Source organism: Chanos chanos, chromosome 5, assembly GCF_902362185.1.
Source record: "Chanos chanos chromosome 5, fChaCha1.1, whole genome shotgun sequence".
Lineage (NCBI taxonomy): Eukaryota > Metazoa > Chordata > Actinopteri > Gonorynchiformes > Chanidae > Chanos > Chanos chanos.
Window position 1 is genome coordinate 38,641,724 of NC_044499.1, and position 16,729 is coordinate 38,658,452.

At 39.6% G+C, this 16,729-nt stretch overlaps 1 pseudogene; it reads right to left on the reverse strand.

Annotated features, from left to right (window-relative positions):
• Nucleotides 1-12,327: 12,327 nt before the first annotated feature.
• On the reverse strand, nucleotides 12,328-12,417 carry LOC115813448 (uncharacterized; annotated as a pseudogene).
• Between the last annotated feature and the right edge of the window lie 4,312 nt (nucleotides 12,418-16,729).

Here is a 16,729-nt window from a genome sequence, read left to right on the forward strand (position 1 = left end):
TCCAGCAGAAGGGCTAATAATGATGGATGTGTTCATTTAAACGAGTCTGCTCTTATTATGAGATAGATTTGAGCTTCCTCATTGGTTTCTGGAACAGCAAACAAGAGTGGATGAGTTGAACTCTTCAAGACTCCTGCAGTTTACAGCACATGCTATCACCAAGACACTTGGTCTGTGTTTAACCTTCAGGGTGTCAGCGGACCTTGACTATCACATACATAAATTATTTATTTCCAGAACAGATCTATTCTCATGAAAATGTGTAATTACTGGTGGCTTCAGTGCTGTTATTTTGACACAGTTTGGAGTAGATACCATACGCTGCACTGTTTGGAGAGTTTGGTTTGTTTACTGGAGTAAACTTTATTGAAATAAATGGCTTAGCTGTCTGATGAAGTATTTTGCTGGTGTGATCATCCATTGTGATCATTGGATAATCCCACTTTAATCCAAATTCCAGCCTAAAGCCTAATTGCCATGGTTACAAGACAATGCCCAGGATGCCAGCAATTTGGAGTTCATTTACAACAATTTTAAATATTTGCAAGAGTTTTATAGTGATGTCACTCCTCATACAGTTTGATTAATGTAGTTGTCAAACAAGACCAATTGAATAATAAAAGCAATTTATTATCATAAGGAGAGAGAAAGAGGAAAGAGGGAAAGAGAGACAAAGCTGGGATTCACAGAGTCAGCTGATGCTACTGTGTATGGCTTTGGCTGCTTTGGCTCTTGCAGATGGGATTGTTTTCTCTTCTAAACTGAGCAACAAACTGTTGTCTTTTATTCACCTTTTGGGGGTACATGCGTTCACAGTGACACGTTCGTTTTTAAAGCTTGTTTAGAGCACGGCAGTGGGAAGGTTGAGGACAGCTGGCTCATTTGGTACTGCTTGCTATTGCTCAGAGTGCTTATCTGAGGCCAATTCTTTCTTAATGATCTTCATATTTGATTAATGATCTAATGCTAGTGGTCTCATTTCCTGCAGGTACTAGACTGAAAGCAACAGTGAACTTCTCTGTGTCGATTGAGTTTTTTTTCCTGTAACAAATTGACATATAGTACATATAGTCCTGATACATGCAGTATTACATATAGTACTTGTTTAGATATAGATTAAACAAAAACAAATGCGACAAAGCATACACTGAGTCCCACGAGCACATTTATGCAAGTCTTCTCACATCGACTCACCAAGACAATTACACACACGTACACACACACACACACACACACACACACACACACACACAGTGACAGGCACTTGATGCCTACGTCTGTAGAGCATTTCCAAACAAATTCCAGCATTTAAAAATGAATGTGAGGAAGAATTTGAGTTGGGGTGATAGAGGGGTAGTAGACGAGCGGACATGAGGTACCAGCACACGGTTAAGAGTATGATTTATGTAGTTGTGAAAACAGTGTATAAAAATGTTATAGAATTTGCCCATTGTTACACTGGGGACCAGCTGAATATTATAGCCAATTTTGTCTTTTTCCTGTGTGGTTGTGTGTAATAAAGGATCTGACAAGTCTTTAATATTGGTTTGGTGGTTTACAAGAAGCAGAACAATCCCATGCCTCTGTCAGTACTGACTCCAGACTTAATGTTTCAAACATGACTCATTGGAGATATCTGTGGTTGAGCAATGGAAGAATTGATCAGTTTAGCAGCCAGTGTAATTCCTGTGAAGCAGTGAAGAAAAAGAGGGAGAGAGAGAGAAAAAAAGTTGCAAGTCCGTGAGAGGTGGGAGAGATCAATGTCTCACCAAACCAACACCCACATCTCTCTCTCTCTTTCCATCTCTCTCTCTCTCTCTCTCTCTCTGTCTCTTTCTCTCTCCCCCTCCCTTGTTTAAGTCTTTGGGGTGCCTGTTTGTTCAAATCTCTTTAGTAAAGATCAAGGGGAATTTGCCTTGTGTCCAGAGGCAGTGTAGTAATAAAGAACTGCAACACTGGCCAATACCAGAGAAACTAAAGCTAATTAGAGTGATGAGTGAGACCAGGTACTGGCTCTGTCTGTCTGTCTGATTGGTCTCTGCATCTTTTGGTTCCTTGCAGGAATACTGACAGATACACTCATTTCCTCATGAATTGTAATTAGGGAGAGGGTGGAACGGTTGTGCTTTGTGTATTTCAGGAACCTTATATGGGCTGGTTAAAAAGAAAGAAAGAAAAAAAAAAAGCTTGTAAAAAACGTTCACCCCTTTAGCCTGATGTCAAGTCTATCTATCTCAAACATGCAGCTGAAACACATGAGCGCTAATTGCTTTGTGTTTGTCTCAGACTGAAGCTCGACAGAAAGAACAAGGAGAGAAGAGGTGGAGGAAAGAGTGAGGTGTTTGTAATGAGTCTTATTTAGAACAAGCAGATAACCGTGAGGAGGAATTCATCACAGAGCAGAACATTTGCTTCCCCTTACCTGTAGGGTAAAGTACATGTCCTTGGTAGCAGAGATAACTCCAAAACTCTATCTATTACTCTAAATGTTCCTTTTTATAATATGAGTGGATGTCTTTTTAACGAACAACCTGTGCTATGAAGCCTCTCTGAGAGTGTAATAAACAGTCGTGAATATTCATGATCAGAGCAGTGTTTGGTAGCAGCCTACATCAACAATGCGCCACCATCCAGAATCACTGTAATGAACTGAGGCTTTGAGATAGATAACAAAATTGATAAGCAAGGCAGCAATAGCATTTCCTGACCAGTGTGATGTACATGTTTACCTTACAAGTAAATATATTGTTTTCTCAAGAATCATTTTGGGGACGAAGCATTAGTATTCTGCTAGGTAGATATCAACAGACTGAACTCTTACAGTAGTTATTCATCTTTGTCTCTTAACTGACATGGTATTGATACAACACAAATGCCATCATTCATTTGGCCTCTCTTAAAAGTGCATACAGAAATCCTGTAGAACAGGGGTTCTCAAGTGGGCAAGTGCACACCCCAGGGGTTACACAGTAGAGTCTCAGGGTTACGTCAGAGAATTTGTACAAAATATGAGGAGAGTGTGAAAGACTAGTCATCAAGTGACCAAGCAACCTAATTCTAAATGAATCCACTGCTAATATACTATTTCAACTAATTTACAGCCCAAAAGCTACAAACACTCCATGCAACACGACACACACTCCAAAAATGATTCAGAGGGTTTATAAATCAAATGAAATAAACCAATCCGTATAAGAAAATAAACTTGCTACATTCACTTGAAACTAAAAATAAACAACTTAACTTACAAATAGATAAAAAATGCCTTGAAGTATTGTTATATTGAATTCAAATTCATATTTTTGCATCTTCTGAACAACAGACAAATATTGAGTAGGCTTAATGAAAATTTGTCTGGTTGACTGTTACATCTGTGACACATTTATCAAAGCCTGGGTGGCTACATTGAGATGCACATCAATAATCCAGTTATAATGTGTTTAAGGCAATAATGCTGTTAGTCTATATCCCATGTAAACACCATACTCTAATTATATTCATGTGATTGTGCACACAGTCATTTGGATAAAGGTGGAATTGCCAAAGGTTTCTTTTTGCAAAAATTTCCCCTGACTTCATAGAACAAAGTTACTAATACTAAAAGAAATCAAGGCAATGGGTGATTGGGTGGTCATGAGATGACACCGGTCCACAGCGTGGAGCCCGGGCTTCACATCCCAGTAGTGGTGCTTCCAGTTCGGCTGAGCGTCCACACGAACACAACTGACGGTGTCTGCGGGTGGGAAGCCGGCAGGGGGATTGTCTGCCTGTTGACAGAGATGGAGACACTTTTTGGTTTGTGAAGAATGCCAGATTAGTGTGGAGCATAGCGTCGACTGTCACGTGCGTTACCGCTTCCCACAAAGGTCTTCCATGGTTTGATGAAAAGTGGTGGTTAGTGGTTAGTGTGTGGGGGAGGACACATGTGGTAGTCCATGTCTTCCCTAGCCAGCCTGTGACTTGTGGAAGTGAAGGGGGATAGAAAGACCAGGGAATTGACTATGGCTAAACAGGGGTAAGAGGGGATTAAAAAAAAAAAGGTAACAGTGTGAATGGACATTTTCAATAGAATGGAAACAAAGCTAATAGCTGAATCAGCATTATCGAAATGATATATCAGAAATCAATAATGTATAATATACGTAATATATACCATGTGTGCCAAATGTTTTAAGCAGGCTCGAATTTAGCTTTGGGGTGCAGAGGTTAGTGCTGTCACTTCACAGCAAGAAAGTCCTGGGTTTGATTTCCAGCCGGTTGGCATGTGGTGTTTGCGTGTTCTCCCTGTGTCTGTGTGGATTTCCTCCCACAGTCTAAAGACATGCAGGTTAGGAGAATTAGAGATACTAAATTGTCCCTAGGTGTGAATGTGTTTGTCTGTGTGCCTGCCCTGTGATGGACTGGCAACCATCACAGGGCAGCGTTGGGATAGGCTCCAGCACCCTCCTCAACTCTAATTAGGATAAGCGGCTTAGAGAATGAATGGACCTTGACTTTTTTTTATTTCACTTTCAGATATTGAAGAAAATTTTGTTGGTTGGTTGGACATAAACAAGTTTTGTCCGTTGGACAATCACAATCTTGCAGAATATGTAACAACACCCTGGTTGGAATTACTTTAAGAGCTCCATGCAAATGGTTAGCTCAGGTTTTTTTTTTATAAAGTAGATCCAGAATATTATTCTTTTTAGAGCGTAATTCCTCTGCAAAACCAGCAAAAATTCGTTACCATCTGCCATGACATCATTGCTATCCACTGTGACTTCCATCATCATGTCCCTGCAGTCAACTCGTTTTGCTTGTGGGAGTATCAGCTGTTGAGAACTTTCCTTACATCTACATAGATGAAACTTAGTGAAAGGTTAATAGTAAGGAATGCAATCAATAGATTCCCTCTTTGGTTGAAAACTCTCCTATGTTGGTCAAGCTAAAGGGGATACACGACAAGCCCAAAAGGCGATACAACAAGCACAGAAGGTCGAGAATAGCTGCCTGAGAACAACTGCCTGAGAACAACCGGAAGTCTGTAGTGAGTGGGATCTTTCTCTGTCGGACCATGCGCTCAGACACACTGAAATTAAAACTTTATGATTATAACTAAAGGAAAGAAATATACTGTATGAAGTATGATCATTAATCATTTTTTTTCTAAGCTGAAAACAAGCTTTCTCAAGGGGTAAAAGATCCAACAGAGGGAAAGATTCAATTAAAAAAAAATAAGGCATATAGCCACCCCACTGCTTGATTTTATGAAAATCTAATATCTGTACAATACATTCATCAAGCTGCAGGCCAGAATTATTTAAGCACACGGTTTGAGCAGGCAGTTCAGAATGTTTCAGCAACTCAGAGAGAGACAGTGTGTGTGAGAGAGAGAGAGAGCAAATTTAATTTGAAAATGTGCCTTCTCTTCAATTATATCGCGTACTGAATCATCTCCAAATGGCTAACCCAAACTATGTATTACACTCCATAATTACTGATGAATACTGCAAAGGGAATGATCTCTGTCGTACCACTGTGACTGGATGGTCCTGTGCACATGCACAACAGCCTGGCACTTAATGAGAGAACACTCTAAATATTTAATCATCAAACATTAGTACTTTATTTGACATGTTTAATTTCGATCATTCATTAGAAGTGAGTGAAAATCTTCGACAATTTGTTTCAAATGCCACTGAAGGTCTGGGAAACAGTACTCAACACAATATAGAGAACAGGACAAGCAGCGGAGGCTAATCTCTGTCTCTTCTCTCTGTCTGTCTGTCTCTCTCTCTGTCTCTCACACAAACACACACACACACACACACACACAAAATATCTCAAAATATCAATACATATTGCCTCAGCAACCTCCAGGTTAGTGGATACTTGCCCAGAGCACTTTATTCTTATTTTTATTTCATCACTGAAGGACAACTCCTGTCTCGTCCCTCACTGTGAATGTGTATTTGTCTCATATGCACACGCATACAACCCTGCTGACACGACTCATCCAGTATCCTATCTACTGTGTAGGTAGTCCAGCGTGTATCAGGCCAAGAGCCATGCACTCTCTCACCTGTGAGAGGGAGAACATGACACGGCATCGCCTGCAGTGAGAATGCAATCACAGGCTGCACTGTATGGACAGAATATGGGGGCTCTATTAACCTGGTCATGACCCACAACTTGTCTGGGTCTTTTAAAATATGAGTACAGTTGGAATCCTCTTGAGATATCCCCTACGTTATCATCCTTCAGTAATGAACAGAAACGAAATGATCTGTGGATACGTCGATGTGTAAGCAGCTCTTACCTGCATACTTGTATATTAAAGAACTCATTGCTCTTTGTGTCCCTTGACATTTCTGTACACCATGCATTGACCTGGATAGGGGAGGGTGTGACGGCTGTGTGTGACAGCTGCACATATAGGCTGCTACACCAGTTTTCACCCTATTTATCTCATTACATATATACATGTCAAGTCAAGTCACTTTTATTTATATAGCACATTTAAAAACAACAGGAGTTGGCCCAAAGTGCTTTCCAGTTGAGACAGAATAATTATCAATACAAGTGGATAAAAGGAATAAATAGCATGTATAAAAGCAGGACTAAGAGAGAACATATAAAATAAAAATAAGATTTAAACATATAAAACATATAAAAATACATAAGATTTGAGATAACTCAAAAACTCACTCCACCTTTTGCTTACTACAACTTTCATTCACTTTCATTTGATGTGCACGAACGTAGTTAAGTTAATTAGTTACATTTTCTGTATTTTATTTATTTCACTGTTACCTGCTTAAGTGTCATCTGTCCAGACTGGTCTGCCTAGAGAGATGGTACAAGTGGAATCAGAGACTATTTATAAGGTTAGTAGGGGCAGGCGGAATATGCTACCATTCCTAATTGCCTGAGGGGACTGAACTGCCACCCTTTGTTTCTAATTATTCTTTAAATGTGTTTCGTTTTCTTTTTTTGATAAGATTAATTGTTGAGTAATAAATGATACATTTCAATTGTTATGTTTATTTCACCATCCCCTCATGTACTGATGTATTAGTTACGTTCTACTGTTTGTCACCCCCTTTGTCTGTTTTTGTTGCTGGCCACCAAACTATGTGTATGTGTGTGGGAGCTCCCTGTCTTTGTTTCTTTGTTGAATGTCCACATGTTGGTGTATCAAAGCACTGGTACGTTTAATTTGTCCAGAGGAGTGAAATTGTCTCTGCTGGGTTTTTAGACCTGTGTATCGAAAGAGGCTTTGTCTGGCAGACTTTGTTTATTTTTATATGAACATATCAGAATGATTTTGTTTTGTTTTGTTTTATTTCACTTTCAGTTTCCCCTGGTTTATTGGATTTTTTTTTCAGTTAACTTATATTTTCTTCGATAAACACCTAAATTCTGCACTGTCCCTTCTGTCTCTGTGCCCTTCTCTTGACCTGTCCTTTACAGGGGGATCTGGAGTCAGATTTTAAGACTATGAAGCCTCTTTCACAACTGTAATCTTGAAGATGTGGGAATAATATCCTGAATCCAGGAGGACCAAGAGTGAAATATCTACCACTTTAAAAGGTACTATGAGAAAAGATATCACATCAAGATTATGAAAGATTCAGGCAATAACTTTTTCACAAAACCCCTTTCCACAGAACTCTTTTAGACATCTGAGACATGTCAAAATGTATTATCCAAAACACCATGAAGAGAATGGGAACATGTCAAGATCACAGTGCCTATCAAAACTGACAGGAAATGGCGCATTGCCCCTCCCCAATTCCCAGGCGACAATCCAAGTCATAGGCGAAAAGGAAGATTTTCCATTATCTGTGGAAAATATCGATACAGTCAGTTGTTTTCACTGATCACACTTTTATATAATTATATATAATATTCCCTGAGTACAAAGCCTTTTAGTCTTACCCTTTAGACTTTTAGACTTTTAAAGAAAATATTATGCTCAACATTTTTTTTTTTTTAAACATAATCGCGCTATGTTTGCCCTAAGATGTCAGAAAGAAAGTTTGCCTGAAGTGATGAAACGTAGAGGTTTGCCGAGCACTTTCATTGATTTGAAACTCTACACACCTCTCAGTGTTGACCCACTTCTGTGTTTGAACGGTGAAAAGTGATTCCGTTAAGTCTTGCACCTTCTTCTGTGTTTGAACGGTGAAAAGTGATTCTGTTAAGCTTTGCACCTTCTTCTGAGAATTCTGACATTTCTAACTAAAGCTGGAGACTAATGCGAATGCTGAAGTAGAGAGAGAGAAAGGCCAAGTTCGCAGAGGTGTACTCAGAGTTATATCTATATTATTAAGGTTTTCATTTTCAAACGTTGTGTATTTATAGGCAATCACCCCGCCCCACGCAGGAACACCAATCTCTCTGTTTCTCTTTCTCTTCCTGTCCCTGCCTATCCGTGTTCTGTCTCTTTCCCTTTCTCTTACATGCTCTCTATTACTTCATCGTTTGATTCAGTTTTATTTAATGTAATGTCATTGAACTGTGATTCCTTTAACTCCAATTCAGCTCTGGATCACTTCAGTCCTACATCCTGCTGGACATACAATAGAATTAACTATTAGTTTTTGCTTCTGTTCAGCATCGACCCTAACCCTGAAACATACCCACTGTAAGTGTTTTCTTTTATGCTTCTGTTAGCCCTTCAATACCAGTCTCTGAATGTTCTGACAGCAGGACAAAAAAGTTGTTGTGATGGATTGTATGTGATGTATAACAATTAACAGAAATTAAGTATTTGCATTTTAATAACATAATTATCGTCAGTTAAATGAATTCATTAATCTTTATTAGTTTGGTAATACTGTGACAAGTGCAGCTCAACAGAGCATGGGAAATGTAATGGGACAACAGGAAAGGTTTAGCATAGACAGACAGACACACACCCCCACCCATACACACACACACACACACACACACACACAGACACACACAAACACACACACACACACACACACACATGGGAATGACTGAGAACAAAAGTAGATACACATACAAAAATTAGTTGAACAGCTTTCATGAGAAATTTAGTAACTGTAGCCTTTCACTACACAAGACTGTGTATCCCAAGCACACACCCACATACCAACACACTCACACACACACACACACACACACACACACACACACACACACACACACACACACAGATCATAATCTTTGAGCGCAGAGGGCAATGATAGCTGACAGCTAGGTCAGATGTGTCATGATGCCAGAGCTTTAGTGGTCAAACAGGTGATTCAGGCTGTGTGCAAAATGAGAGAATAACTGACAGGCAAATTCTGTGGGGAAAATGTATTAACATAAAGAGGAGAAGAGGCTATGAGACTTAAACACCTACTTGACACACACACCCCTTGGCTTACACACATAAGCGCATAGTCTTACACATAACAGTCATACCTAAACATACATTTTTAAAATCTTAATCATCAATTAAATTTAATTAAGGACCTTCTCTCTCTGCCTGAACAGGGCTAATTAATTATGTCAAGTAGGCAGCGCACACTAATTTTCAATGCTGATTATCATCAATTAATTAACGGTTTACACAAAGAGATAAGACAAGTTGAGCCTCTGATTCATGCTGGGACTTCATTTCCAGGCAGGCAAACCTCTGGACAGATGAAAATGTCATTACAAGTCCCTTCAAAGACACACTGTTTGTTTGACCTTAAGCAGACAAATGGGAATGAGATTTATTCATTCAAACGCAGCGCACGTTCCGCTAATGGGCTGGTGCACTATAAATAAGGCAGGAATCTTTAATTAATAATTAGATAAAAAGTTAGAAATTCCCTGTTCCTATACCCTCAGCTAATTGCTAATGTCACAGGCCTTGGGCCACATTATGGCGCTATCTGGTTAGCTTGAGCACTGACCTTCTTTAATGCTCACTCGTAGTCCATTGCCACTCAGCTTGACTCTGCTGGTTAGTGAACGAGTTATTAAATAATGGTAAGAATACGCTTTAATGACTGGAGAATATTTTATGAGATGATCATAATGAAGATCTTTTATAAGGATGAAGAATGTTGTTGTAGCATGTGAAGGTTGTGTGTGTGTGTGTGTGTGTGTGTGTGTGTTTGTGTGTGTGTGCTAAGTAGTCTACCTGTACGTCTTATGCTGTGGGAACAGGTCTGTTTGTATTTTCAATACACACTGAGCTGTGGTGTTGATGAGTTGCTAACAGGACCAAGTTAAGATTTTTGTTTGGCTTTATGTGCATTTCAGATAGTCTGTGTGTGTATGTATGTGTGTGCGTGTGTGTGCGTGCGTGTGCTATGTAGTCTACCCGAACATCTTATGCTGTGGGAACAGGTCTATTTGTATTTTCATTACACACTGAGCTGTGGTGTTGATGAGTTGCTAACAGGACCAAGTTAAGATTTTTGTTTTGCTTTATGTACATTTCAGATAGTCTGTGTGTGTGAGTGTATGTGTGTGTGTGTACTTTGCCTTCTCAGTGAATTGGAAGTATTGAGGTGTTTAATCATGGATCTTCATATGTAATGGGGGTTTATCCAAGACAAACATTAAGGTCCGCTCAGCTCAATGCTTCACTCTCAGCCCAACCCATTTTGGCTAAACAGTGAGCACTCAACGTTATTCAGAAACTATCTTAGAAAAGGAAACTGCATTTCTGTCCCTTTATAAAGATGTCTGATGATCAATGTCCAATGTTGACAGTTCATTTAAAAGAAATTATTTCATTATTGTGACCAATGGACAATGTTTATCCAATTCAGTTAACAGGTATAATTCAGATCCTTATTTGATCTTTACTATATACTGCTGAATGTCATACTATAAAATTATCATAGTCAAACAAACATTTACGATTCGTTTCTTAAAGCTGCTAAGCTGTCATAGTTATCAATTCAATGTCCCATTTGACAGTAAAAAAGCTACAGATATATTGTTCTTCAGCTAATATTGACCATATGATAAGAACAAGGTATCCAATTAATTCTCTACTAGTGGGATACTACAACAACGCACATTCTGCAATAATGCATATACATTTATATAACTGGTAAATTGTTAATGTATTTCAAATTTAAATTTAGAATTTGCATCATCAAAAGACTGGTGGATAAAGATAAGTTAAAGTATACTTTACTGATCCCTGTAGCAGAACTCTCTCCTGCATTGAACTCCTGCTAACTACTTAGGAACAGTGGCCAGGTACTGCACAGTGGCCAGGCACCAGCACCCTGGTCAGGGGCAATGACAGGAGCATCTGATGCCTTATGTGCAGGGGTACACATATGCGGTACGCGGGTGCGAATGCGTGGTCAACATAAACAATGCTCAGCATGTATTACAATAAGATACGCTTTTGCATACCAACATTTTTGGCGTTTTTGCGACACAGTTACATACTAAAACATTAGAATATTCTCTATGCATCACTGGTAAGATAGCCATTATGACCAATGTGTTAATGTTAATCATCAGTTGGTAATTGTGTTACTTATAGCCTTCGTTCTTGATAAAGTGGATGTGTTTTTTTTTCTCCCCAAGTTACCAAGGTTAGCTCCAGTGGGTAGTTAGCTTACGTGATAACTAGCTTACATTTTTTTTTTCTGGTTTAAGATTTTCATTTATTCATCAACATGTCCAAGAAGCAAGCTACATGAAGTAATTACTTTGGTGTTGCACCACCTTCAAAGAAAGACCAGACTGAACCTGAACATAAGAAATGAGTATTCGTGGAAAAGTGGCTTGCAGGAGGTAGCATGGCTCCAAACAGATAATAACCGCACAGAGATGTGGTGCACAATATGCCGTGAAAATCCCAGTCGCGCGGATAAAAGCGGCGCGTCTTATATACCATGTTTGAAAGAGAGGAAGACAGTGAGGAAAGCAGTCAGGAGGGTGGTCATGATGATAGCTTGTAGGATATTCACACAGTGTAAAAGGTGAGCACCAAGCAATATCTTCAGGTGCTCCCCCGAGCACCAGACCAAAAATGTTATGTTCACCCCTGCTAATATGCATGTCTTTGGCTGTGGGGCTGTTTCCACGACTCAAATGCAGAACCTCTTGCTTGTAAGACAACAGGGCTAACCATCATAACATTATGCCACAGAATCTGATTATGAGCAGGACAGTTACTCAAGCTCTGTTGTTTGATTTGCCTCTTTTCCATCTTCTTCTTTTTGTTATAATTTAGGGTCCAAGCATCATATCAGATGAAATGCTTTTAAATATTTCTGTCTGTAAACTTTGTATATTTTTGTCAGCCAACAGGGATGGTCCTGCATTACGTATCTTAGGTTATCTATCACAACCCTCCAACTCAAAAATAAGGAATGCATGTCACCCTTATGTAGAGGTTATGCTGATCTGCTCGGTATTGTTACAATTTTAGTGTACATGCAGCCAAAGCAAGTACAAGAGCTGCTGTATCAGAACGTTATGAAACGAATCCATTAGAGAATGTATTTTTGTGGTTTCCTTTTCTCTTCCTCGAAAAACCTCTTTTCATTTCTGGTATACAGATGAAAAGAATTTAAAGTCCACACGGAGAGAGAAAGGTTGGTGGTGATGGTGAGACTGATAGCACTGGGAACATGTTCGGCCATGGTGAGTTTTGTATGCAGGTGAAATTTGTGGTATGGCTGTGCACCAAAAAAAATAAATAAATAAATAAAAATTGCAGTGTATGTGACAGCTTGCCCTGGTCTGTGCAAAACGACATCATTCATTCCACCACACACTTTGCATATTACAAGTCAGCAGTGTTTAATGGTGAGTCGTTCCTCCTTCGTGCGCCTATTGATCATGTGGCAAACTCCGATTCCCATGAGTGCCGTGTGTTAAGGCCGGTGACAAGCGGAAAACGCTACAAATGAGCTTTTACAGTGTTACCCCCTTGATGTGTAGATAAGTGGCTGCTGGCTTCAGTGCTTCGCTAGATTTCTCCCTTTTCTATTTTAACTCTCAAGTGTTATCGCCTCTCTCTCTCTCTCTCTCTCTCTTTTTGATGGTTTTACTTGCAGCATCTCTGTCGGTTTCCCTTCCACTCGTTCTCTCACACTCATCTCTCTTTCTCCACAGGGTTCTATTTCTCTCTTTCACTTTTTCAGGCACACTCTCTCTTTCTCTCCCCCTGTGTTTGTTGCTTACTTTCTTTTGTCTTTATAATACTTTACCTTTTCCCCTCAAGTATATCTATCTCCACTATACTGCCTTGGATTACCTCCCTCTGGCCTGTTTTCTCTATGTTTTCTGATTCCCTCTTTCTCAGCCTCTCTATTCCTCAAACATACATCTCTCTCTCTCTCTCTCTCTCTCTCTCACACACACACACACATACACACACACACACACACACACAGTCCCTCATTTTCTTCTCTGCTGTGGCATATCCACATTGACTATGTCTCTGTACATATCCTCAGGCATCTAGAGAGGGAAAAAAAAGGCTGAAAATGAAAAAATAAAAGAAAAAGAGAGAGAGAGACAGAAAGAGAAAGAGAAAGAGAGAGAGAGAGGGAGAGAGAGAGGGAGAAACAGAGAGAGAGAGAGAGAGAGACAGAGAGAGAGAGAGAGAGAGAGAGAGGCCCTTCTGTAAAGTTTTTGTGATCTTTTTTAGGTGAGCTGGAAGGACAGTACAACATATATAATCCAGCAGCAAGAGTTCCTACCACAGCTACCCTTACATGGCAGTCCTGTAGCAGATGGACATGGGAGAGTAGACTGTGCAATGACAAATACTAAAAGGAAGAATGAGCAATGGTTTGTCACCAAGCAAAATCGCCCCGCTTTCCGACCAATGATATGTAGCTTTGCAATGAGGAGGGAAGCAGCACATGCTGTAATTTATGGGTGGCTGTTAGACTGGGAGAGACATGCGGTTGGCGCTGATGAATTGTTATCGGAGGAGAGAGTCTCATCCACCAGATTTCAGCGAGATTTAATTGAGAGGGAACATGCAAACAAAGCTAATGACTTTCCTTCCTACTTTACATTCTTTATTCCTCTGGGCTTTTGTATGCTCAGCCTAACAAATATACTGCTCTTTAAGTGTGGCTCGCTGGCTTATTTCCCCAGACTGAAAGCCAAACAACTCTTCACCAACCTACACCAACCTTCAGCTGATCAATGCAAAAACACTACGCTGTTTAAGTTGGGAGCTGTTTCCAAGGGAATGTAAGTCTTATAGAAAGATGTTGTTTGCCCTGTCCCATTGACAGCTATTTGCTCAAAGGGAATGTGTTTGAATTATTTTTTCAGGAACAGTTACTATCGACAGCAATCATAAAAATCAGAATTACAAGTGTGCTGAGCAGTTTGAATCAGTGATTGTTCTGATTTTCTCTCATAGAATTGTATAATTATCAGGAAGATAATAAAAAATCCCCCCCCGCCTTCACATTTTCTGTAACTGAATGTACCTCTTCTAAATGAACTAAATGGTTTTGATGAGACTAGGATATTTCTTTTATGTTCTAGCTTTGACTAAAAATGATTTCAGCCAGGTAATTTGATTCATCTGTGTGCTCACTCTCTCGTGATTGGTTGATCTGACTTCATGGAGGTCACCCTATAACCAAACACTCATCGAACAAACTGTTCTGTCATTCCTCTAACATCAAGACACAACCACCAGACATTCTGCCTGAAAATAGCTTCTATTTCCCAAGCTGGAGACATGAATTCCCATTATATTTCACGGAAAGAAATAAATTAAAGGGCCACTTTCCAGTGAGTATCTATCTCCCTGTAGATCTGAGGAGCAATCATTTTCTGCTTGGACTGGATCAGTCTAGTTGTTGCAGTTTTCTCTGGTAGAGATATTAAACAGTTAATGCCATACTGAGGCATAAATCCTTGACATTTGGGGACAGGGTTGGCCTGGCTGTTTCCTTCACTTGTTAGAGAGCATTGGAGTGCATGTGCAGTGACAATCACGGTTTCATGAGCCTTTCAGGTCACTGAACAACAAATCCAAATCTTTATCAGCGACAGAACCTGCACAGCAGCGCGGCAAAAGACATATTTGCAACTCAATATCAATGCACCATGGTCAATATCCTTGTTTCTAAAGCTCATGTGTTTGACTGCAGCTAACGTTACGCAGCTTGGCCGTTCGCGTTTACGTTCGATTCCTGTCATAATGTTTTTACCTGCGTTTCTGAATCCATGATGTCGTTCATTTGATTGCAGACAGGCAGCGATGGAGAGGGAATGGCTGTGTTGTTCTGGAAAGGGGTTTAAGGGAAAAGAGATCACCTGATGATACAGCTTAGTGTGACACGCTGTGTGTGTCACTGCTCTGTTGTGTAGAAGCACAATCTGCACTTGCACAACACACTACTGCAGACCAGCAAACACTTCACAGTACATGTGTTGTCTTAAAAAAACAAAAAAAGAAAAGAAGTGCACCAAAGCGAATAAGAAAAGCATCTAAGATAAAGCTAATGGATGTTTATTGCACAAACCAATTACCATGTCCACCGATAGCCAATAAGCAAAAAATATAACCACTGCTTAATTGTGATACATGCAACAGAAACATAATGACGCACTTTGTTTGCAAAAGTAGTATATTGCTTTAATGAGTTTTGGACATGCACTACAGACTTTAGTAAAAAATAACTGGACATTAAAAGCATATCTAACACTGCTTTTCTATAAACATACTTACAGTGAATGTTTCGCCTTTCGTCTATTCTCAGACAATCAAAGCAGAGAGAAGAACAGGTGTTAGCTGACCTGTAAGAACCAATTATTAGCATTCAATAATTGGACAAGCTGCCGCAATGGGATACAGTGCTGATTACATTTTCCAATTTTTACAGCTCAATAAATGTTTTATGCTTTACTGAGTCCCTCAAGCAAGGGGTACTTCAGATAACAACCCTAATGTAAATAACCTCAAGGACTTTGGTATGGAAAGAAAGAATGAGGGGGCTATTCAAAGATTACCTTTTCTATTACCTCATTTATGATGTTGGAATGACATTGAGGTTTAAATTAAAATTCGATTACGTTTGATCTTCTGTACTATATGTTTTTTCATGGCATGAATTGCTGTGTTGGGTATAAGGCATCGCTTGGATAATTGCAAAGAACTTCAATGCCTTTCACTCAATAAATTCCAAACTTTGATGAAGTTGTAGGCTTATTTACCCCTAGGTCGCCCACCAAAGCCTTGTCATTTCTGTAAGGCTGATGGGTAAACAACTGATGGGTAAATAGCATTAGTAAAGAGGCCCACATGTGTGAAAACAGGAGGCTTCTGCCTGTGGAGGTTACTTCTCTGCATTAGCATCTGCTAGACCATATGAACACAGATAAACCTTTAACTAGCCCCATGTATCTTCATTACTGTATGCCATTCATCAACAACAAAGTTGCCAAATACCTGTTCATGTGTAGCCAGATGCTATATTTCTGCATCATGGTGGAGGAACTCTGTAGCTAAATAAAGCAAAGTAAGCTTGGGGGGAGGGGGGGGGGCATGAACACCTCATGTATCCTGAAAATAACTAGCATTCGAGTTCTGAAATGTGTCTAAAAGGAGATTATTGACTTGAGACCTCGGACAGATTTCCTGTTAAAAATTCACATAAAATGGAAGAGACAAAACAGAACAAAATATGGACACTGAAAATTAAATGATACAATAATAAACATGTCATGCTACCTGGGCTTCCTCTTCAAAAACACAAATGTCCTTGTCATTTGCAATCGG